The sequence below is a fragment of the Condylura cristata genome, unplaced genomic scaffold (genome assembly GCF_000260355.1).
Source record: "Condylura cristata isolate star-nosed mole 26May11 unplaced genomic scaffold, ConCri1.0 scaffold00019, whole genome shotgun sequence".
In the NCBI taxonomy this organism is placed as follows: Eukaryota; Metazoa; Chordata; class Mammalia; order Eulipotyphla; family Talpidae; genus Condylura; species Condylura cristata.
The window spans coordinates 438,970-462,411 of record NW_004567120.1 but is presented as its reverse complement, the minus strand read 5'-3'; the positions used below and the strand labels follow the sequence as shown (position 1 = coordinate 462,411).

Sequence of the window (23,442 nt, the reverse complement as noted above, 5' to 3'; positions counted from 1 at the left end):
AAGAAATACCAAAACCACTAGCAGTCAATCTCCATTCCTCTCTCCCCAGTCCTAGCAACAAGTAATCTACTTTCTGCCTTAGAGATTTGCCTGTTGTGGGCATTTCATGTAAGTGGAAGTCTACAATGTAAAGTCTTTTATCTCTGACTTCTTTCACTTAGCATGTTTTCAAGGGCCATCCATATTGCAGCATGCATCAGTACTTCCTTTCTTTTTATTATCTTATAGGAGCTTTCTGCACTTGTAATTTGTGGTTTAGGTTATCACAGCATTTCCCACATTTTAGACAACTAAAGGAATTTGCCTGAAACTGAAGAGAAGCCGGCATGAATACGACCTAGAATGAATGAGATTATGGCCATCCTCATCTTTGGCAGTGGTTCAATTGTGCTGAGCCAAAGATCTGTCTTAGTAGAATGGCAGGCCCGAGGTATGTGTTGTGACCTGCTGGCACAGATCTAGTCTGGGAAGGGCTTATGGGTGCTGGTATAACGGGACAAGGCAACTGCCTCATAGCTTGTGTTTCTGGCTTGAGCAGAGCTTGGGTGCAATTCCTCATCTTCAGACATCTGAGAAAAGTATGTCGGGGATCTCCTGGTTCCATTTGTTCTGTTTGCCAATGGGCAGGGCACTCTGCAGTGTGCAGACAGGTTAGACAGTTTATTGTAGGCTGATGAAAGCAGATTAAAAAACCATCAGCTTGGTGGGAAACTAGCTCAGCATCCAATCCAAATGTCAGATGAAATATTTACACAGCCAGGAGATAAACCAAGGGAAACAGTGTGTCCTTTGTGTGTGCCTCTGAGTGTGCAGGCGCACACAGAGCTGCTGACCATTTGTCAACTTCCAAGATTTATTCTGCTGCTTCTGGCAAGGGGCAGCCTAATGATTTAATAGCTTGTCAACACCTACATAGAGAAACAAGGACTGGCACTTCCTCATTTCTTATTTTCTTTGCTTTAAATAGGAATTCCTATTCTAAGTCACTGGAACCTGGAAATAAGACTGTCAGGTTTCTCTTGACTTGAGTGCACAGTTCCTGAATCTGAGCATGATGAATGTTATAACTTTCCTGTTATACAAACACAGTGTTGCTACCCTTTCAGAAGAACCCATTGAGTTCATGTCCTAAAACCTGAGTGTTTGCTTCAGACGGTTGCTGTGAGCCAATTTCAAATGGAGTGAAACTATTTTGTTTCTGTCCCATGAACCTCTTGAGTTGAATGCCTGCTTGAGCAATCCAGTGCCTAGTTGCCACATTTACATTTGAGATGGAAGAGTTATTTAGAGGATTTAGTGGCGAAGACGACCGGATTTCTTGTGCAGACAACCCTTCTCCAGGCATCTTTGGCAGCTATAAGTTCCCTGAAAGCAGGGACCATGTCCTTCAGCTCACCAGATCACACAGTACCAACGAAAGCATCTGGAACCTTACTTCAATGATTTGCACACAATTCAACTATAAAAAAGTGAATAGAAGTCAGAGAGCCACATATTATAATACCTTTCAAATACTGGGCCTTAATCCCAAAGAAAGGTCATATAGTGTAGTGGTTTCAATCTTTACTTCTCAAACATCAATATAAATGTGAATCCTGTAAGGCTTATGAAATGAAAATTATGAATCAGTGAGTCCAGGATGGAGCCTGAAAATGTGCCTTTCTTGCAAGCTTTCATGTGACACAGAGCTGCCAGTTTAGGGGCCACACTTTGAGTAGCAATGTTCAAGAACTATGTTGTCCAATACAGTGGCCACTAGAAAATGAAACATGGCTAGTACAAATTGAGATGTGCTATATGGTTAAAATATACATCAGATTTCAAAGGCAGTAAGAAGGAAAATGTAAATATCTTATTAATTTTATATTGATTATACATTGAAATGATATTATCTTTTACATTTGAGTTAAATTAATTCTTTTTTAAAAAAGATTTATTTATTTATACATACAGAGCCGGGGTACAGGCCAGAGGTGCAGGGCGGCACAAGGATTCACCAAAGACAGAGTAGGGAGCAGAACAGGCAGACTGATGAAATACACTGCTGAGGGGAGCAGCGGGCGAGACAGGAGAGGTCGGCTGCTCCATGAGGATCACCTCCCGGGCCAGGGATCGAACTTGTACTGAAGTGGCTGCTGCCAGCTTGCAGTGCTGTGTTTGGGTTAAATGAATTCTATTCCTTAATATTAATTTCATCCATTTATTTGTGTGTGTGTGTGGCTACTCGAAAGTTTTAAATTATGTGTGTGACCCACATTATATTTCTACTAGCCAGCACTAGGGAAAGGGTTGGAAAACTTTTCAGGAAAGGACAACATAGTAAATATTTTAGGTTTTTCAGGACATACACCCTCTGTCAGACTACCAACTCTACTATTAGCAAAAAAGCAGCCATAGACAATACAGAAATAACTGAGTATGACTGAGTTCCAATAAATCTTTTTTCTTCCCTTTTTTGCCGTAATAGGTAGAAGTGGTAGTCTTAGGAATCAACAGCCCATAATCATGGTGAAAACCAGCCTAATAACCACCAGAGGGAGCAGAACAGTATTCCTTAAAAGCCTCATTCCCTGAGAATTATTTGACCTGTTTGGTGGTTCCCTGGAAGACCCCCTACTTGCAAGGCCTTCTTTCTTAGACCTGATTCAAGAACTCATTCAGTATTTGTCAAAAAATGGTTAAAGGCAGGCCCTCCCTGGTGGCGCAGCGGGTTAAAGCACAGCATTGAGAATCTGAAGCCACTTCCGCATGAGTTCGATTCCCGCCTGCCTCCTGCCCCGGAGGAGACCACATGGAGAGCCAGACCTCTCCTGGCCCGCCCGCTGCTTCCCTCAGCAGTGTACTTCGTAGATCTGCCTGTTCTGCTCCCCACTCTGTCTTTGGTGAAAACCTCTCACCGCCCCTGAGCCTCTGGCCTGTACCCCAGTTCTGTATGCACAAATAAATAATAAATTAAATCTTTAAAAAAAAATGGTTAAAGGCAAATGATTAACTTCACAGCTTCCTGAAAAAACAGATAACAATTGGGGCAAACATTGGGCTAACCAAAAGCTATGTAAATGTCCGCAGGGGCTTAACTAAAGCCCTAATATTCTGGGAATGTAGATGAGAACACAAATGCCCACAGCTATGCACATGCTCAGAAAAGACCTGAGAAAGGCCTTAGCTCTCACCTCTCGCTGGCCTTCAAGTTGTGCACAAGTGAAATACTAAGGCTAATTTATCGACTGCCTGGCTGAATAGGCGGCTGTATCCCAACGTGCACATGGAAACAAACAAAGACTGGGAGACTTACTTATTCTAGGCATTTGAGAAGATCTCTGTCCAATCACTAGCTGATCAATTAATCTAACCGGGTAGATACTTCAGGGGCCACACATGACAAAGAATGCAGACTTTACAGAATAAATTCAGGAAAAACCATTAAACAAATAGTACCATCAACAACAACCACCCATGAGAAGAGGAAGGATCTGACTTCCAGAGTTACCACATTATCTGATTTAAAACGTCCACTTTTAATACAATTTTGAAGATATGCAAAGCAAAAAAGAATGGTATTAATCAACACTAGTTGCCCTTGTGGATGTCTATAATTGGACTTACTAGATGAAGATTTTAAATGGCTATTTTGAATATGTACTAAAAAATTAAAGGAAAGTATGAGAATGATTTCTTACCAAATAAAGACTATTAATAAAGAGACAGAAATTGTAAAATTAAAAAGTACAATCCCTGTAGTCAAAAATGACAATAAATGAAATTTAAATTTCACTACAAGGGGTCAGTCAATAGCAGAATTGAGCAGGCAGAAGAAAGAATCAGCAAACTTGAAAACATATCAATTGATATTATCCAAGCTGAGGAGGAAGAAGTAAAAATAATGAAGAAAAATAATAAAGGTTCAGAGATCTGTGTGATTATATGTGTGTGTGGTACACTACAAACATGTGGTACATTTGTACTGTGCCAACAACATACACATTATGGAAGTCCCAGAAAAAATAGTTACAGATTAGGATCATGGGAAAAAAAAAACAGGATATTTTAAGAAATTATGGCCGACAACTTCCCAAGTTTGATGAAAGACATTGATCTATGTAACCAGGAAGTGTAAAAACACCGAGTAGGATAATCCAAAGAGATCCACACTGAGCTACCTCAAGAACTGGCAAATGACAGAAAGGGAACCTGAAAGCAGCAAGAGGAAAACAACTCATTATGTATACAGTATCTTCACTAAGATTAACAGCTGATTTCTGGTCAGAAGCTATAGACTCCAGATATCACAGTGCTTTTTAAGAAAAGCCAACCTATATATGTTTGTGGAAAAATTATTCCTCAGAATGAAGAGGACATTATAGTATTATGAAAACCAGTATGGAGGTTCCTCAAAAATTTCAAAATAAAACTACCACGTGATCCAGTAATTCCACTTCTGGGTATGTATTTGAGGAAAACAAAACACTTATTAAAAAGGTGTATATTCTAGTTCTTTATATATTTTTTAAGTTCATTGCAGTATTATTTATAATAGCCAAGATCCAGTACTAACTAAGTGTCCACTGATAGATGAAGACAGTGTGAAGGGGTGATGCATGCACATGCACCCACAGGCACACACAGTAGGATACTGTGCAGTCTTCAAAAAATGAAATCATGCCATTTGTGTCAGGGGTGGGCCTTGAGTATTATACTAAGTGAAATAAGCCAGAGGAAGAGAAATATCATATGATGTCACTTGTATGTGGAATCTAAATAATTATAAATACAAATACATATTTCAAAAGTACAAATATATTTTTCTGCGTAACTTTTTCTCCTACATGATATAAAAGAAAATTGCATAAATCATTAATTATAAATCTGCTTGGTAAGTACACAACGTATAAAGATGTAATTTGTGGAGCAATAGCAGCATAAAGGAGCAGGGCCATAGTAGCAAAGTGACCTGGAGGTGGTAATTAGCATCTTAACTTTTAGCAATCTAGTTTGGATTAATGCCAACTTCATTAGTATACAAACATTCATTGCTTATGAGGATGTAAATGGTATGAAAATGATTTGAGCTAATTTGGAAGGAAACTTTGCAATTTCTTACAAAATTTAATTCAATTTAAATTCTCTTATCACATGATCCAGTAATCAGATTCCTTGATACTTACCCTAAAGAGTTGAAACCTATGTATACATAAAAACCCACCTATGGTGTTTATTGCAGATCTATTCATAATTGTCAAAATTTGGAAACAACCAATATGGCCCTCAGTAGATGAATGAATAAACAAACTATTGTACACTTGGACAATGGAATATTATTCAGCACTAAAAAGTAATCAGCTACCAGATCATTAAAAGAAATTACTAAAAGAAGGAAGCAGTCTGAAAAGGCTACACACTGTTTGATTCCACACATGTGACATTTTGAAAAAGGCAGCACTTTGGAAACATTAAAAAGATCAGGTGTTGAGGATTGGGGGAGAGCTGAATAGGCAGAAGACAGGATTTTCAGGACAGTGAACATACTCTGTATGACACTATAAAGATAAGATAAATATATGTCATTACACATTTGTCCAAATTCATAGAATGTACACCACCATGGACACTGAGCTATAATGTGTTTCAATGTAGGTTCACCAACTGTAACAAATCTACCACTTTGGGGAAGGGGACTGATGATGAGAGATGGAATGTATGGTTGGAGGTAGAGGTATAAGGGAAATTTCTGTACCTTTCTCTCCATTTTCTTGTGAACCTAGAGTTACTCTATAAAAACTTGTTTTTTTTTAAATTAATTCAGCAAGTTTGCCAAATATAAGATCAATTTGCAAAAGTAACTATCTTCAGACATTAGCAATGAACGATCCAAGAATGTAATTAAGCAAATATTCCTATTACAATAATATCAAATAAAATGAAACACTTACAGAAAAATTAGCAGTGGGAGTACAAAACACTTGCACACTGAAAACCACAAGACATTTATGAAGGAAGTTGAGGAACTATGTACATAGAAAAATATCTTATGCTCATGATTTAGAAGAGGTAGTATTCTTAAGATGGCAATAACCAGAATTGCTGTACCAATGCAACATAATCCCTGTGAAAATTTTGGTTAGTTTTTCTTCTTTTTTAAAGAAATTAACAAACAGATACTAAAATTCATATGGAAACATAAAAGCCCAAAACAATCTGGCAAAAGAACCAAAAAAACTCACATTTTCTGATCTCAAAGCTCACTATAGAGCTATAATAGTAAAGACAGTGGCATACAGAGAGACACTAGATCAATGGAATAGAAATGAGAGAGTGCAGAAGTAAATCCATCTATGTATAGCCAAATGTTTTTTACCATGAGTGCCATGACCATTCGATACACAAATAATCATCATTTGAACAAATGCGGTTGGGACAACCAGATATCCATGTGTAGACGTATGAAACCTCATACCATATGCAAAAATTAACTCACCAAACACCCAAACTACCAAAGTAAAAGCAGATAGTGCTCTTTCTGCAAGTACAAAAAGAAAAAGTAGATAGAATGGACATTATCAATATTTAATACCTTTTTGCTTCAAGTACACTATTGAAAAGTTGAAAAGGCAACACAAAGAATATGAAAGTATTTGTAAGTCATATATATAATAAGGAATGTATATCCAGAACACATTTTTAATTCAAAAATAAAAAGCAAAGTAACCCAATTGAAAAATGAGTGAAAGAAAATGAATACATGATTCTTCCAGGAAGATATACAAATAACCAGTAAATAAATGAGGAAATGCTGAGCATCACTAATTAGTAGAAAATGCAAGTCAGAACCACTATCACATACCACTTCACTCTTACTAGGATGACTATAATTTTAAAAAAGATGGACAAGATCGAGTTGAGGATGTGGAGAAATTGAAGCCCTGTACATTGCTGGTGGGAGTGTAAATAGTACAGACCCTTTGCAAAACAGCCTGACAATTCAAAAAGTTAAGCATAGTTACCAGATGACCCTAAAATTCCACTCCTAGGTATATAGCCATATTATTCAGCCATGGAAAAACATTATGCTAAGTGGAAAAAGTCAGGCACAAAAGACTAATAGTGCATGATTCTTAGCACAGGCAAATTCATAGAGACAGAAAGTAGACTACTGGTTGCCAGGGAGAAGGAATGCTTAGTGGGTATGAGGGCTTTTTCTGGAGTGAAGAAAATGTTTTGGAATTATATAGTGGTGATGGTCATTCAAACTTGTAAATATACTACTTGTGAATATATGAATTATGTACCATAATAGAGCGAGTTACATCCTTGAGGGGAGAAAATAGAAGTTGGGACAGATTTGGCCCAGATTTGCCAATCCCTAAATTAGACAATGGTTTTGGAGTTACACAAGCTAGAATCCTGATTTTCAACGTATGATCTTTGTGACCTCGGGCAAGTTATTTAACAGCTTTCAGCCCCACTTTTCTTCATATTGGCGATCTTGTGTGAGGATAGCATTAGGTCAAATATAAGTTCCATGAAAGCATTGCATCCCAAGATTTAGAAATGGCAGGTGCTCAATGTTCATAAATGAATAAAGCATTTGGCATAGTTGTTGGCTTGCAGTGATAAATGAGAAAGATAAATGCTTATATACCATTTACAGTATGCCAGGTTAATGTTCTGAGTGCTTTGCAAAGTTTTATCTAATTTTAATACCTCATGTTATCATCCCTATTTTCCAGTGAGAAAACTGAGTCTCAGAAACTAAGAAACCTGCATAGAATCACAACACTAGCAAAAGTTAAAAGCCAGCTGGTCTGGTTTTGGAAGTAGAAGAACTGGCTAGATAAAGAGAGTGGTGAGCGACACTAGAGTTGGTACAATAAGTATTGAGTAACACATGATTATTTTTCTCATCACCAAGAAGTCTGATACATATCCAATAATACTGATCCCATTTCTGCCTTTAGTGTCTAAGCACACACTAGCACCTCTGCTTCCTCAGCATTTGATTTAGGGTGAGCATATTTCCCAAGTCTCTGATGTTCTGTTAGGAGCCTATTCGTTCTTTTATCAACCCATTCATGGAGCATGTATAAGGCCTCTACTATGTTGCAGACCCTGTGCTATATAGATATAAAGAGAGATACTCTTTAGACTAAAGTAGCTCAAAGTCCTGTAGGAAAGAGGATGATAATCCAGATGATAGTAAGGACTCATGCAAGGGTGCTATGCAAGCAGAGAATACCCAGGAGATAGCAGGGAGGTGTGAAGGACCTGTGAGTGTTCCTGGAGAATGTAGATTAATGAGGTGTAGCAGGGGAGAAACAAGTCAAGAAATATTAAAATGTGTATACTACTGAAACACCCAAGAGCCCCTGGTGAATCCAAGACATGGAGTCCAACCTGACCAAAGCTAAGTTGCAGGGAGGACCTAGAAACACTCCTAAGGGCCTAAGTGCCACACCGGTTTGGTCTGAGCAACTACCCAGTATTTCCTATCCACCTATCCTACACTATTTTTTTTTTTTTTGTAGCACTTATCATCTGACATAGTATATCCTTGTTTATTTCTGTCTCCTCCAACTGATGGCAGGGACATTGTTTTGCTCACTACTCTATCTCCCTTGCCTACCACCTGCACTAATTTGTATTGCCTCGCTATCGTAGGTGCTCAGTAAACATTCTTAAATGAATGAGTGAGAGAAATAAATGAATGTCCTCGCCAGAAGCTCTAGAGAAGACAGAACATTAAGATACAGCCCCTGAAATCCTAGAAATCTGACTGTGGCATTGAGGCTACCAAAGAGGAAGAGGGAGAGTGCAGAACAAATGGACTATGGTGGGGAATCACTGGGACTCGGGTAGTGGGCTTGGTGTGTGGTAACACTCATTTGAACCAGTATATCTGCATCATCTACAGTGTTGTAAACCAATGTAACCCCAATTAAAAATGTTACAAAAATAAAAGGTTAGAGTCAGATCCCCCAGTAGCTAATAAGCTATTGGGTTCCTACTGCATGAACATGAGTACCTACTACACATTGTCTCCTCTCTTCTTTATTTCCCACCATCTCTCCAAGCACTTCCAAATTGTCCTATACCCTCACCCACAATTCTCTACCCCATCCAGAGCTCTCCACTACCTGACATGCTCCAACATAACCCACCCACATTCCTGCCTCTCCCCTTCCCAAAACCTATTCCTGGTGGCTGCCTGCACCTGCTAGGTGTTGTTAGTATGATCAAACTAATTTTCACTAATGTCTGAATCACTGCCAGACAGGTCTAGGTTATATGATTTTTGAAAATTTTTTTGGTATAGAAACATTCACATGTGTACAGCAGATAGAGGAGTATAATGAATCTCATGTACCTGTCACCCAGCTTCAATAATTATCAACATTTCTTTTATTCCCAGTTTTTCCTAGAGTATTTTATCTTTTTTCAGTAATATAGATGTTTTGTTATTGTGGTATAGATTTATTTTTTTTTTTTACTTTAGTGGTTGAAAAGTGATACACCTTCATTGGAAACCAAGTTATGCATATTAAATGCATTAATTATATTAAATGTGTTTCAACTTATGATTTAACTTGTGATTTTTAAGATATTTGCATATGTTGACAAATGATCACTACTATAAGTATAGTTAATATTTGTTGTCATACACCGTCACAAAATTCTTTCTTGTGATGAGAACTTTTAAGATCCAATCTCTTAACAGCTTTTTAAAATTGAAAGAACATTAGTTTTAACATTGCCTAAGTTTCAGGTGCATAGGTTTATACCACAAATCTAGCTTTCATCTGCCATCATACAATGGACCCCCTTTACCCATTTACCCGTTAGACATCACTTCTCCCCTGGTAACTGCAATTCTATTGTCTCACTTTGTTTTTATTTGATTTTGTCACTTCCTTGGCTTTGTTTCTTCATATTCTCCATGAGTGAAATCATCCAGAATCTGTCTCTCTCCTCCCAACTGATTTTGCTTAGCATAATCCCCTCCAGTTCCATCTGTGTTTGCACAAATGGCAAGATTTCATCTCTTTTTATAGCTGAGTAGTATTCCATGGTGCACATATACCACATCTTTACTGATTCATCCATCAATGAGTATTGAGGTTGTTTCCATGTCTTGGCTACTATAAATAATACTGTAAAACTCCTAGGTTTTACATCTAGGCGTGCATACATCTTTTCAGATTAGAGTTTTCTTATTCCTTGGATAAATGTCAATAAGTAGAATAGCTGTATCCTATGGTACTTCTATTCTTAACTTTTTGAAGAATCTCCATATGCTTTCCCTAGTGGCTATGCCAGTGTACACTCCCACCAACAGTGTATGTAGTCAGTATCATTAACTATGACTCCTATGCTGTACATCATATCACTATGTGACTTAGGTACCATAACATTCCGCTGGCCTGTAAATATTTTAGTATGTTTCTCCAACCTATAAAGAACTTTCCTTAACGTAATTATCAAATTTAACAAAAGTAAAAATTCTTTAATATTATCTTAAACCACACTCTTACATTTTGCACCCCCCATCTCAAAAACATATTTCTCCATAGATTTGTTCAAATCAAGATGCAAACATGGTACATGCATTCATTGTACAATTTTTAGGTTTAAGGTCCCTTGGTAGAATTTTTACCATGAGAAAGTGGAGACCCTTTGACTACCCTAGATTCCCTAGCCCTGTGAGACTCGAGATGGCCTCTCCCTGGCCTTTTTTCCATTTCCCAACACAGGGTAGTGGGATCATCACCTCAGGGTGGGGTAGGGAGGGGAGAGAAAGGAAACAGAGTGCCAGAGCTTTCATTCCACTCAATGTCCAGCCACCACCATTCCCCACCCACCACCACTGACCTCAGAAGTACTTGGTTCAGCTGTCTAAAAGTCATCATAACTGCAGCCATTCCTGGGGCTACTTATCACTCTACCTAATTAGAGTACAGCACAATAATCATTACGTGCTTCATTAAAGATACGTCAGATTGACTTTGCCATGAATTTTATTTGATTTCAATAGAAAGTTGCTTCAGTAGGCATGGCCTTCAGAGAGCAGGATCCCAGCTGTTAGCAGCCCACAGCTGAGCCTCTCTTCCTGTGCAGCCCTGTGCCCCCCCTCACCCCTTCCCCATCACATCCCATCCTGTCCTGGCCCAGCCAGTCCTGTGCGCTTCCACAGCTCTGGTTCCGAAGCTGCCTAGGCCGGAGGTGTCCTCTCTGGCCTGCCCTTCCTCTTTTCCCTTCTGCAGGCTGCACATCTGGGCTTGAGGCAGAGTGATTCACACTTACAAATAGGAACAAACAAAACAACAAGCCCCCACAGGCTCTGCCAGTATCGACTGCTGCCTCCCCCATCCACAGGGATCTCAGTCAAGCTTCTTATTGACTTGGTCTACGCAACATCTTCATTAATCTCCCCATTTGGGGAATGGGACGTGCGAGATGAGCTGATGTGTACAAAGTCCTTGAGTTCATCATTAACAGAACCAGAAGAAGAAATGGAAGCTGTGGCCACTCAGCCAAGCCTATGTGGGATCCGAGGCAGATCAGACTCTGTTCTTTAGGTATTCTCTGGTAGTGGATGCATTTTCAGTTTTCAAATATACTGTGATGCTCGGTGCTGCTGGGCAACTTCCTGAGTAGCAAGCACATGAGCATGGAAGGGGGGTTGGCAAGCAGCAAGTTGTGAGAACCAAGTCAATAGCGTGGGCCAACGAGGAGACAGCCCAAGGGCTTGCCTCCCTGGTAGAGTATCAGGCTGCCTTTGCTAGCAGGTTTCCTACTGCTTATCAGCACCAGGCCTAATCAGGTAAACCAGTGTGGAAGGAGCATGTATCCCACATCAAATCATTGCCTAATGAGACTTCCCTTCGGACCCTGTGCACACCCAATAAGTGAATCAGGAGCACTGGTGTGCAAATGCTCTTTTGTTCAGCAGCCTTGAGTGAGTCTCATCTTTGTGCCCTGCTCTGTGCTAAGTACTGTTGCATCTGGTGCTCAGTCCTGCCCCGTGCCCTAATAGGGAAGAGGGGCATGTAAACAAATAACCAGAGTGGGCCAACCAGGGGGCCATAAAAGGCTTTGTGGAGGCACAGAGGAGAGAACGGGGAACTCCATCTTTGGGGAGTAGGCCAAGACTTCAAAGAGGTTACTTTCAAGCTGGGTTTTGAGAGATGAGTCGGAAAGCTCTTGGCTGAGGAGGGCGAGCCAGGCATTCTCTGCTAAGGGAGTGGTAAGCAAAAAGGCAGAGTAGGGTGGCAGAGTATGAAGGAAGCCAGGGTTCTCTTGCAGATGTAGGGGAAATGACTCTCCATTAGTGTATTTCAAGGCTTAAATAATTTAAGGTCAGAGTTCAAGATGGGCTGTGACTGCAGTTCCTGATTGTCCGTGACCTTTGCTTTCCCACCCAGGTTTTCTGCCAGCTTCTTGGCCTTTGGCAGTTCATCTTCACTTTGCTCAAAAGTTCATGCTAAAACATGCCATTTCCATTTTAATTTTGCACCAACCACCTTGGCCCACTGAATGGCCTAGCTATGCTATGTTCTTCTCTGGAGCGGCAGTCCAGGGTCAAAACCAAGGAAGCAGAGTCCGTTGTGGGGAGGGATGAAGCAAACTCTCCAAGGACACCTGGAATCCATGTGCTAGACCTTTGCTGCCCTGTGTTTGTTCTCAACCAAAGGGCTTGTTTGTTTAGCTTCTGACTGCTGTCTTCATTAGTGAGACATTAAACACTGTTGGTTTGAGTGTGGCAAAGAAGTGTGCTTGTGTGGACTCTTAAACTATTACAGGATGAGCCTACGTGTACCACAGCTGGAGCCTGAAGGGGCCCAACAGCCCCAAGTTAGTGTTTGTCCTCAAAGTGACAAACACTCTGTTCGTCTAGTCTCTAGAGCTTTTTGCAAAATTTCTTCCCTTGGGCCTCATAAACAACCCTTCCACGTTGGCAGAATAAAGACTTGTGTCCCCATTATACCTGTATGGAGACTGAGCCTTAGGGGGATAAGTGATTTCAAGTGGTTCCAGTATCATCGGCAGCCCAGGCAGCCCAGCTTCAGCCCAGGGGCTCAGCACTGCACTGCGGGCTTTCTTACTGCCTCAGCTGCCTGCTGCTCAGCCGGGCTTGCTCCTCCGTGGAGGGCCGGTGTGGGCAGAGGTAGCACTCAGCCTTCACAGAACAGCTGGCTGCGGTTAAGCATGGTCTGCAGGCTCCTCCCACTGTTTGCATCACACCCGCCTTGAGAAGGATCTCCGGATATTTGCCATGTGAGCACAAACTAGTGCAAAGATAAAGAGTGATAAAGAGTAACCTTGGGAAGCAAACCGCCCTCCAAGATGTAAGTCGTTTACTCCCTTCTTACCAGCAGGATCAGGTTCAACCTACATAAATCTATTTTAGTGTATTTTAATTGCTTGTAAACTGTTTCCTGGATATGCCACTGACCATGAATAATTAGAATCATTTCAATGACTGGGTTTCAAAAGTGAATGGAGACTCAGACAAAAAGAGACTGCTGAAAAGCAAATCATTTGTTAAAGCCTGAGTGGAGCGTTGTCTCAGCCTTCTCCACTTTTGTTTTGCTTCTCCCGATGTCACTAGAACCGCCTGTTTTTTCAGCCACTCTGGCAGCCCTTCATTTTTTATGCATCTCTAATGTTAAGTCGTGCCATTTGCTGACAACAACCAGGCCCAGGTGGTCGCATGTCAGAGTCATTCTTTTACAGGGCAGAGATGTATGGGGCACTTCCCACGTGCCAGGCCTGTACCAAATCCTAAGGAGAAAGAGAAGAATAAAGCCCAGTTCCCAACCTTGAGAAGAACACTTCCTGCTGGGAGAAACAGGCACACAAACAAGCAGTTACAACAAATTGTGATAAGTGCTGGAATTGAGACCAATAGTGAGCTGTGGGAGCAGGGAGGATGGACTCACCCATCTGGAGGAGTGGATCTGGTGCAAGAGACAGGCAACATTTAGCGGGTGCTTGAGGGAAGCAGCATGGTTAGCCAGATAAAGAGGCAAGGAAACACTAGAGTGGCTACATTTTAGGGGCACATACCCCAGGGTGAGGTATGCGATAAGAATGGAGAAAGAAGTCTGCCACACTGTGCAGCCTTTGTTCTCCCTGCTTTCAGCTTGGACTTGGTTCTGGGGTCAGTAGGCAGCCAGCCCCAGTTTTTAATCGGGGGGGGGGGACTCAATCAGATCTGAATTTCTGATGGAGAACTGGGGGGGCGCAGGGAGAAGAGACAGGGAAATTGGTTAGAGGCTGACTCAGAGGGCACAGCTTAGCTTTGCCTTCCCTCTGGCCTCCAGGAGCTCCTTGCCTGCACGTGTTATGGTGCCTACCCCACAGCATTGGAGCTGTCTGTTTGCTCAGCTATCTCCCCATTCACTATTTGAGGACAGGGGCTGCATCTCATTAATGGCTTTGAACCAGAACATGGTACACAGGAGTACTCAGTGAAAGGGGGAACAAATTAATCAAGAGGTTCTAATCAAGTGCAACTCCAAATTTCCACCAAGGAACATCTATGATAGATGTCTCAGAGGAAAACCCTGCTCTGGTGGAGTATCAAGTCCATCCATGGCTTTTCCACTGAGTCCATCGATCTTTCTTCTTCTATCATGAAGGAAGGATGTGCTACTCAGAGAAGACAGACAAGTTGCTGGTGCTGGTTCTAACCCAGTACTCTGTTCTTTCTCATCAATTATTTTGTATGGCTTGTCTAGAATATATCTTCGTCACCCTTGCCCTGCTCCTTCTGCCTTTCTTACCTTCTCTCCCCTCTGATTTAAGTCTTGCTCATCCTTCAAGGCCAGTTCAGATGCTCCCCATCTGCACCATGAAACCCCATCCATTACCCAGTCTCCACGTGTAGCATTAAGAATTCTCACTTGAGTCCCCATATCCCTGGAGAGACAACTGACCTCGAACAGTTACCACCTTATAGTTAATCCTGTACCTGTCTGCCTTCCCTGCTGGATGGTAAACTCCTCTAGGCCAGGGATTATATCTGCTTCATCACTCTCTCCCAGCATTTCCCGCCCAGCATCTTGCCCCAACAGATCATCAGTGAGGGTTTCAGATAACACCCATAGCATGTTGCTTGGTATCTGACTGTTCCCTGAGAGATAATGCCAGTCTTGAGAGTAGTGCCTTGCACCTCTTTTTGTCTTATTGCACACAGATCTGGCAAATGGTGAGGAAAAAACAAACATTGCTCATCAAGCAATGGGAAAACCTTACAAATCAAAGCTCTATGAAAATGTATCATTCCAGGTATTTTGAAAGTGCAACATCCAGTGCCTCAGAACAAAGAACAAACACACTGATCTACCCCGGTCATAAGTTCAATAAGCTAAGGAGCTTATTGTATGATGGAAGTCACCTATAGTGCTGAGTAAACATTCTCTTTGAAGGACTTAGACTGAATTAGCACTACTTGGAACACATTAATCATCGAGTACCCAGAATTTCCAGGTAGAAGTATCCAAGCGACAATTATAGATATAAGTCAGAGACTCGGGCTAAATGCTGGGCCCAGAGATGTAGGACCTCTGTGTAAAAGTGATTAAAACAACAGCAGAGTGTGAACTCCTGCAGAGAGATGAGAGCACTAAGGATACAACTTGGGGGCACATACATATAAGAGACAGGTAAAGGAAGAGGATTGAGGGAAGGAGACTGAAACAACAGAGAGTGGTGATGAACGAGGAGATAATGCTAAATATGAGAACGTGATTGATGATGTGTGTTGGAGAGAGAGCAAACAGGACAACTGATAACTGAAAAGTTGGGCAATTAGGAGGTCACTCTCGGTTTCCCAGTGAGATTATATCCTCCCTATTTTCCATGTAGTCCCATGGATTACATGATAAATTGATCATGGTGCATGTCCCTGCTGGACCACAGTACCCCCAAGCAGCCATACCAATCAATCAGAGTTGTCAACAAGCTGAAATGCCTTTGCCATTCTTCTGATAGCAAATAGTTCAACAGAGGTATGGTGAAGAAGCTAAACAAGGTGAGTTTGAAGTGTCTGACAGATGCAAAGGCCACAGTGATGAAGAGCAGTCTCAAGTTTACAGTGAAGGGATAGAGAGAGGTCAGTTGCTTAGAATAGTCTAAGGGCAAAGTCAAGTCAGCCCCTCATAATCATGCAGTAGAATCCATTTTCAAGGTCATCTTAGTACTTACTTCTCCAGCAGCAAGCCAGGTAAAGCAATATCCCTATAGTCTCCCTTCTTCCATCCCCACCCTTGGCTTAAGGGAAAATTGATGTAAAAATGCTTCATGTGTAGGCTTGTTTCCAAAATATTCATTTGATTAACAGAGACATATGGTATAACCAAAGTTGGCCCTGCACATATTTATGAAGGAGGAATTCTAATAGTGGAAATTTGAGGATCAGCAATGATGTGGGAAGGGTATTTGTCTTGGCCAGGGACCTTCTCCCAAAGCTCTGAAACCACACCCTGAAGGAAAACCTTCAGGGAGACCCTGCAGGGAGACCCCTAGGGAAGTGGCACCCTTTCTGCCCCATCTCTGCTGCTACCTTTTGTCTACCTGCTTCCTTCCTCCCTTTTTAACTCCCTTCCTGTCACTTCTGTCCCACTGCCTCTCCTACCACTTCCAGTTTCTCATTCCCTCCTCTCTTCCATTTTTCATAGTCCCTTCCACTCGGATACTTCTCTTCTTGATCTCTGTGCCCCTTTCTGTCTTCAGGGTTTGGGGGTACAGGGTAAGCCCTTCAAATTTCATGCTCATTCAGATGACTGGACTTTGGTAAAGAAATCCAGCTTTACTTCTGTTCATGACATGCAGAAGTCCTGTTTCTTTGTGCAGTTGATAATGCACAAATATCTAGTATTTAATAACATTTGTTGCATGTTTACTATGCCCAGTCACTCTTCTAAGTGCTTTATGTGGATTTAATCACTTACTGTTCACAACAACTCCGTAAGGCAAGTCCCATTATTGTCACCATTTGTAAACAAGAAAATCAAAGTACAAAACAGTTAAGTAACTTGCCTGAAGTCGCACAGTAAATAAATGGTAGAGCAGAGGTTTAGGGTTCATCCCTTATGAATACACAAATCTCTCTTTTTAACCACTATGCTTGTTACTTCGTGGTATAACTGCAAGCCCACTGGACTGCAAGTCTGAAGTCATGCTGAAGTTCGCATCTGCTACTTTAGCACCATGATCTTGGACAAGATACCTCACTTGTTCAATGTCCTCATGTATGAGGGCCCTGTATTGTATTCTAGCCAATACCACAAAGTTTAGCTTGGATTTGTTCCTCTGCCCTCGCTGTAATTATAACTTTCTCTATTTAGATTTTCATTTCTTTTAGAGCAGTCACCAGACTTTTTTTTTTTTTTTTTGTACTCCACATCTCCCTGGGGCCTAGAATAATGTCAGCACCTAATAGAACATGTATTTGCACACACGTGCTCACACACATATACAGACACAAATTATTGTGGATTGACTAACATAGGAACCTTACTGATTACTCAGTTCACTAAATATGTGTGTTCAAAAAGCCTCTGAGAAAGACTGATTAATATGGGGCATTTTTCTTTGCTTAAATATAATTGCTGTTCAAACACTTTCCAATCTGACCTGTTTTGTTTAACAGACTTTTTTTTCTATAGCAATGGTGAAAATACCGCTAAAACAACCAAATAATATTTTCCCCCATACCCTGTGCATTTATTCACTCCAACAAATGAGCCTCATGGAAAAGCAGTTCTTAACTACCAAGTCTGTGTTAAAGGGATGTGGTGAATTCCAGGGGGATAAAGAAGCAGTTTACCTCTAACGAAATACCAGGTTTCCACCTCCATGGCTACCTCCACATGTAACATCTTAACTCCAGTAGACCAAATCTCTCTAACCTCTTAGTCCTGCTCTGGAAACTCCTAATTCCCCACTCCCCTGCCTACAAGCAATCGCCTTTGATAAGCTGCTTCCTGCCAGTTCAGTCCAACAACTAATGGAGTTATTATTTTTGTTTGTTTGTGTTGTAAAGCCATGGCAATAAAATTTACTCCAATAATACCACTGCAATTTTATGTCCTTGAAATGTACCATAAATGATATATGTAATAACTGAATTTCCTGTAAACAGAAATGTTTTTCTGGGGAAAAGGAGGCTTTTTTGTTTCCATCATGGTTGGGCCCAGGTCCTTTGATGAAGTAATTGGTGATAATGGAAGGATTGAGAAGCATCGTACAGGACCATATTATGGTTGCAAACATCGGCACTGTGTTGTTCTGGTTGTGATGAGTTCTGTTCACAGGGTGAGTCAGGGTGAGAAATGCTCTTCCTGGTAAGGTCCCACATCACAGTCACCAGCACAGCTTTCCCGACTGATGACAGAGCAAAGCATGAGGAGTCCGTAAAAGGAACTGTCATTGATTGGGGGCTAACCCGATAGAACCAGTTTGTGGGGAGAGTCAGTACTCAAGTTGAGAATGACCGGTAATACTATAGAGTCACACTGTTGTACCCTCAACCAACTAGCAGACAGGATGTTTGTTAGGCGCAGGGACGTAGTGTCAGCAAGGCAAGTGCCATGGGAGCGGGCAGGGGTTAGGGTGTAGGCCATAGGTGAAAGGACTCACCAGAAACAGAGAGGAGAACAGGACAGGTGGATTTATTGAACCATACTGCTTGCTAAGAGGAGCCACAGGCAAGCTAGGAGAGGTCTGCTGCGTGCCAAGGGTCCTGAGGTTCTATTTCTACTCCAGATGTCCTGACTGATTACCTGAACTAGCATAATAGACATCAGCTCTTCAGATCAATGAACTTAATGTCAAAGTTTCCATGGCAGTCCCATCCACTCCTTTTATTTACTCATGCCTCCCAAATTTGTCTGCTGGACAAGGAATAGGGGCTTGGTTTCTAAATTTAGTAATGAGGGCCCTCCCTGGTGGTGCAGCGGTTAAAGCAAAGCACTGTGAAACAGCCACTGCAGCAGGATTTTGATCCCCGACCAGGGAGGGGGCCCCTATGTTGTGGCAGACCTCTCCTGGCTGGCCTGCTGCTCCCCTCAGCAGTGTATTTCAGTCAATCTGCCTGTTCTGCTCTCCACTCTGCCTCTGGTGAATCCTCTCACCCTCCCTCCCATACCTCTGGCCTGTACCCCCATTCTTGTATGCATAAATAAATAAATCTTAAAAAAATAAATTTAGTAATGATACCACATCAGCAAATGTATCCACATGAGCATCTTCCTCATGCTAATTCCTATGCTTGAGTATCCATGAGATTGCACTTTACTGTTCTCTTTCTTCCACTCCGGCTGCTCCTGTTCTGCCCAGTCACTGGATCTTCTTAGCTGTGTTAGACCTTAGCCATGACCTCAGCTCTGCATCCCATCATCACATTGGGACTGCTGCCTACGCTGCTGGCTGGTACCCTGCTAATCCCAAACCCATCATGTTCCCCTCACCATACTACCTCTTCTGGTAATTTACCCCAAAACCGTCAGCAGCACTGAAAGTCTTCCACTTACCCACACTCAAAATCTAGGAGTCAATTTTGACTTCTTCCCTCTTTTTCCCTCCACAGCCAACCAATCGCCAAGGTTCTGCTGAGTCTACCATCACATAGTCTCTCTCCCACCTTCTGCATCCCCACAGCAATTGGGGAGCAGCTCCCCCTTGGACTATCGACATAGCCTCCACACTGATCACCCAGGCTTTGCTAACCAGGATTCCTAAGAGAGCTCCACTCTGCCACTGCCACAGCACCTGTCACATAAAGCCCCATTCTCTCAATCTGGGATTTGAGGCTTCCCATGCTCTTTTTCCAACTTTAGCCAAAGTATAGTATTTGCCGCTCCCCAGGCCTCTCCTATATTCTCTTCCTGAATAACCCTTTCTCTTGCAAAGGTGCAGCCCATTTGCAATCAGCTTGTGTTTCAAGATCCCAATTATCCCTACTGGATTTGAATCTCCTCAGAATCCTAAACACATTTTATTCCATTCATCAACAAACATGAGTTGAGCACCTATTATTTCCCAGACCCTATAACTAGGAGCTGTCAGTAATATAAATAAAACCATATTCTTCCCTTGTGGAGTTTGACCTAAGAGGTCAAAAACAGACATCGCTAAGTCTAATTTCCTGTAACTTGCTCTGACTCCTATGGAATCATTCTAGCAACCTATAAGACCCTCCTGTCTTAAAACATCCACCCACCCTATCCTATCCCAGCCCCTCCTCTGTATCAAACTCCGTTTAAAAGTGTGCTCTTACTGTTACAGGGTAGCCAGAGTGGACTGGGCCGCCTGTCTGTGGGGCCTCACCCGCGCGCTCACAATTCAGTTATACTGCAGGGACACACAAAAGGGTCAATAACGGGTTTATTTACAAAAGGGAAAGGAATAGGAAACAACCCAGGGAAAGAGAGCGGGGTACAAAGTAACTGGAATACTTTACGGCTAGGCTGACTGAACACACCGAGTCACACGATCAGGAGAGCTGCTTCCTGAGCAAGAACGAGAGATGTAATCGCACCCTATTTATCCCCCCAAAATCCCAGAATTCCTGTTAGCTCCGCCCTTGGGTCCTTGCAGTTCTCTCCCTGGTATTGCTGGGAGTTGTAGTTTCCAATCACTGGAGTAGGGGAGAGTGTCCAGAAAGCTGGAGTAGGGACTGGAGTCCATAATACTGCAGAGTTCCTTTAGGACATCCTTCCCCTTAACATCACCATAACTGTCATCTCCATTCCTACACACACACCTTCCAATAACTTTGCTGCAACACAGCTCTCCTTCCCATGAACAAATCAGAAGGCCGCCCTCCGCTTATTTCATCTCTTTACAGTATCTCAAATTGTCACCAGCACTTCTTCCATGTCCTCTGCCCGTGGCTGGTATGTTGGCTGTTCCCCATAACTTTTTTTTTTCCATTCTTTACTCTGTAGTGAACCTCTCCTGACAGCCAAGGCACTCCGGACTTAGTCCTTTGTTTCACTGGCAACTCCTATATCTATAACATATATCCTATGTCTTATAACTCTAGCTCCCTTCTCAATAACAGGCCACTACATCATCTGGTCCTGAGCCCTCAGCATACTCTAGACTGAGCCCCCTTTCATGCATGTGTACCCTACTCTGAACCTTGTCCTCTGCCTCGACCCCCACCCCATTCATTCACCTCCTACATTGTCACAAATCCTTGATGGCTCTTCCCTATTTCCCATGATCAATTCATTTTTCTATCCTTGTCACCATTTTTTGTTTTTTTAAGATTTATTTATTTGTGCATACAGAGCTGGGATACAGGCCAGAGGTGCAGGGGTAGTGAGAGGCTTCACCAGAGACAGAGTGGGGAGCAGAAGAGGCCGACTGAAGAAGTCCACTGCTGAGGGGAGCAGCGGGTGGGTCAGGAGAGGTCTGTCTCGCCATGTGGGTCACCTCCAGGACCAGGGGTCGAACTCAAAAGCCACTGAAGTGGCTTTAGCTTCTTAGTGCTGTGCTTTAACAACTGCACCGCCAGGGAGGGCCCCCTTACCCCTTGCCACCTTTTTTTTTCCCCTTGCCACCTTTTAAGGTTTTTGGTCTCCCCTTTCCTCCAGTAACAGTTCTGGCTCAGACTGTAATCGGGGCTCTAGCACCAGCCTTTTACTGGTCTCCCTACTTGCATTCCTGCCCTGGAACTCCATTCCATTCTCCACACTTAGCCAGTGAGCCCTCTGAAGTGCACAGCTGACCTGTTCATACCCTCATTTACAAGCTCCCCCAAGTTTCCACTCACTTATCCCATAAGTAGTTATTTGCCACCTACTAGGTCGAGCACTGTTTTGGGAAATGACAATGCAGCAGGGAGCAAATCAGTGCTCTGCACCCGGGAACCTTCTAGTCTGGGTTAAAGCCAAATAGATTAGTGTGGGGAGTAGGCAGCGCCTACTGAGGATTCGTGCCTGTGCCCCAGCCTCCCTATGCTCTATCCCTACACTTGAGCCCTATGGAATTCATTTTGAGCCTAAAATGCACCACCCTGTCCCTCCTCCCTACCCTCCTCCCACCCCCCAGATCCCCTTGGCAGGCCCCTGTACACAGTTTCTTCCTCTGGCTAAATTTTAGGCTTGTAAGGCCAGTGCTTCTCTCCAGGGTAACCAGGAGAGAGGGTAACCAGCTCCGCATAGGCTGGTTGTAAAACTTCTGTCAAGTAATATGCCTGTTCCATGCTGCAGATCCTCATCTTAAACTGGAAATAATCAAAGTATCTATTGTGAGAGTTGGTTTTGGGAATTAAGTTCATCAGTCTATGAAAAACGCTTAGACACTTTAGGTGCTTGGTAGACTCAGCAGAACCTTTAGGAAGTGTTACCTGTTATTACTTTTATCTTTAGTATTATTATTGTACTTCTTGCCACACTTCCCTGCTAGTAAACATGCCACGCTGTCTCTGCGCTCCGATGACTTACCTAGTTGAGCACACAGTAGGCAGCTAATAAGTATTGAAGAAGAATAAAAGGATTAGCTGATCCAGGCTTGTGAAGGAATAATCCAGGATTATGAAGGAATAATAACACTCCTCAGGCTTCTTCTGAATATCTTTTTGATCAAATATCTGAGTGCACACTGTTTTGTGTGAGCAAGAGCTGGAGAGAAGCGAGCGAGAAAGGCGCCTTGAACTGGGCTGAACTGAACAAGAACTGAGTTATTTTCATTGACTTGTGTGTTAAGAAGGGGCCCAGCACCCCTGAGTAACCATTATCTTCAACCCCCATCCTTTGGCCCCACTTCATACTTTCCATTTGCCCCTTCCCAGGACTATGTTCCCCTCAAATATTTTTTTCAAATGAAACCCAGAAAGCAAAAGCAGTGCTGCAGGGAAGGGGGAGGGGGAGGTTGGCACCTTCCTCCTTCCCTTGCCGAGAGCAGAGCCAATGTTTTCACTCGGAGGCCGGCTGGCCGCTTTCATCCCCTGTTCCACCTGTCTGGGTACGGGACTGCTGCTTGCCTATTTCCTTTCCTCTTCGGAGCTGGAGGGCAGTTTCAGGGTGGGGCCCCAAGCTATTTCTAGTACTGGCAAAATCCCTCCACCCCAACATCTCCTTTGCCTTGTGTGATCACATTTCCATTCCACCTCACCAGTGAGTAAGGAGTAGCAAAAGCGCAGGGCAAAAGGCTGAGAGAAGTCAGTTTCTCCACAGGCCCAGGGTGGAGTGAACAAGGAGGACATGGGTCTGCTGGGCTTTGCCTGGCAGGAGGAATGGTCTCGGTCTCTTCTTTCTGCAACCTCCAATCCCCGGGCGTGGGCGAGGCAGTGGTTAAGCAAAGAGAATGGAAAGCACATTCTTGAAGTCCCACTGGGTGCTAGGCACCTAGGTTGTATTATTTCTTTGGTTCCTAACAGCTCATCTGGATCATCATTTATCCCTCTGGTAGAAATGAAAAAAAAAAAAAAAA

At 42.6% G+C, this 23,442-nt stretch overlaps 1 protein-coding gene across 5 annotated transcripts in view; it reads left to right on the top strand.

Moving 5' to 3' along the window:
* Positions 1-23,442, top strand: part of HDAC8 (histone deacetylase 8) — a 252,873-nt gene that overhangs the window by 179,834 nt on the left and 49,597 nt on the right. The gene's annotated exons all lie outside the window — the stretch shown is intronic.